We start from the raw sequence: 2589 nt of genomic DNA, 5'->3' as shown, positions 1-2589 counted from the left end.
GGTCAAATACGTCACACGCCCCAAAGGTGACCAATCCGATCAGAGGGGTTTTCCCAGGGATTTCGCGCGTTTAGCTGTTGTTTACATCCGACAGCTGCTACATGTGCATTATACATACGAATTCAAGAGCCGGTGTTTTATCTTTCAGTGATATTTTATTTGAGCCGAGTTTCGCCGCTTTCCTTCTAGGCCTAAATTGCGAATCATAAAGTGTATTTATTTAAAAAATAAATCCTTTTACATCTCGATCATAGATCCATATTAGTTTAGATTCGCAGACCTAGAGGCGAGCAAAAGTATTTTAGTAAATTACATATGTATATAGGCCTATACATACAGTATATATTTTGATCGAGATCCTATCATCTCATGTCAGGCCGAGAGAGAAAAGTATATTTTATGACAATTTGATGGAAAATAAGATATTTCAAAGTTTCTCTCAATTATAAATAAAATGATGATGCCGCAGAGGGAACCTCATTCTTTTGCATTTTAGGATATGAAATATGGTAGTTCATTAATTCCCCCTCCAATAATAGGCCTATATGCCCATGTAAAAATGGGTTTTCGGCCTCTTCCTCATGGAAATGTAAAATCTTGATTGTTAGAAAAGTATCATATAGAAGTTGATACTTGATATTTCAAATAGGTCTGCATAGGGTATATAATGACATTATAAGGAAAATAATAAGCTCTCACTCTTGTCATTGTAAGCAAAATATTAGAATGCTATAACTTTCCTATTTAAGTCAGCACTCCAAAAAACCTTAAAACCGGAACCTTAAGTTGGTGACCGTACACGACACACCTCCAGTTTAAACACCTTTATGGCGTCTTTTGGAGGATTCCTACCAAGTACCAAGTATTTCACATCCGATTTTGATCAAATGAGTCAGTGCTTCATGCATACTTTCTCTAATCTCTATAGTTGTTTGAATAATCTTGTTGGAGTAGAATTCTCTCTGGGCACCATATTGCATAATATAGATCCGTTTTGAGGATATAGACCACACCCATCTCTACGGCCTCCTAGATCCTCTGAAGTTAGTTCTAAATTAGCAATATGAAAAACAGCACTGAAGTAACCGTTAGCTATATAGACCGTTGTCCTTCAACTAAACCTTATAACATACGAATGGATTAACAAAGTTTGTCTGTTGTCGGAAAAATGACTGAGGAAAATCATTACATTGGCCTTATGGGCTACGTCAATGGAAACACATTTTTTATAACTTGACAGTGCCTTCACTCAGAAGATCAACCAATGCAGTTGGAAACGGATCATCGTTTTTAGCTCAGGCAATTAAGGCCGCCTCCGCTTTACACTTCACCCCCCCCTTGTGAGATTGGTTACGTTATAATCCCTGATTGATTATTGAAGGCTTTTTAACGTAGGCCTATTTTTATGTTTGATTGAAAATTCTGTAAATATTTGACTTTGTAATGTTTGTTTGTACTTTGTTAACGGAAAATGAATAATTTTGTGTAGGTCCCATCCCATATACTGCGATAACGTAAGATTTTGGGGTATATTGGGGTTGCATATATATGGCGGCCGAGATTAGGCTGCTGTATAAAATTCGACAATCGAAGGCACCCGTGCCCCCCCCCCCCCCCGGCAGGGATCATCGTGAATAAACTGTTGTAGGCCTGCATATATCTTTTTTTGTATGCTCTGCCGTGCATGAGAATCTATATAGACTTTACACTAGTGTTGCATGAATAATATAATACAGTTTAGATTTTTAGTGTCTTTTCATGACTGTCATGACTGTCATGTGATAACGTGCGCATGGATTTTATGGACCAAAATATATTATCCTATTCCAATAAGATAAAAATTTAATCATTTATAATTAGACGATGCTGTTTGCTGTTTCATAGGCCTAAATGTATAAAATTGATATTTCATTTCCGTAACAAATAGGCTCAAATATACACCACAGGCAGAAAACAGCTCGCTCATCTTATATAGTTACTTTGCCTTATTACTGATAATTAGGCCTGTGTCTAAATTTCAGATTCACACTATAATTCTGCCTGTAATTCAGTTTTTGCTTTTCCTTCTTCCAGGCCGGTGAAGAATAAGAAAGAAAGTGAAGAATTTTTCCGATTTCTGACATTTTCTAATCACTTTTTTGTGAAGATTTATGTTCTCATGGTTCACTCGAGAATCATTATAGAGATCGACGCGCACAACAAAAAGCCACCCTGCTCTGATATCATTATCACACTGAGTTCAGAATATGTTTCAGTCAGGACCTTGTGATATAGCCATACATATCCGCCTATATCACAAGCAGATATTTCACATTTAATCTTCTCAATTACTAGATAATAGATAGACAATAGTTTATTTCCTTGCCAATTAAGCATCATGGCTCCGTGTTTGAAGCTCATCGGTTGATGAGATTATCTATAGGCATATGTAGCACAAAACAAATATCTAATTTGATATCATTTGTTATTTAACACAATTTAAGCTAAATTAAGAATTGTTTTCAATGTAAAAAGTATGATTTTAAGACTTAGACCCTTAATATACAATAAGAGAAAAGGGCATACCGGTGTCGGTAACAGGTAATACCC

This window comes from Lytechinus pictus, unplaced genomic scaffold, assembly GCF_037042905.1.
Source record: "Lytechinus pictus isolate F3 Inbred unplaced genomic scaffold, Lp3.0 scaffold_19, whole genome shotgun sequence".
Taxonomy (NCBI): Eukaryota; Metazoa; Echinodermata; class Echinoidea; order Temnopleuroida; family Toxopneustidae; genus Lytechinus; species Lytechinus pictus.
The sequence above is the reverse complement of the archived record's forward strand: the minus strand, read 5'-3'. Positions refer to the sequence as shown.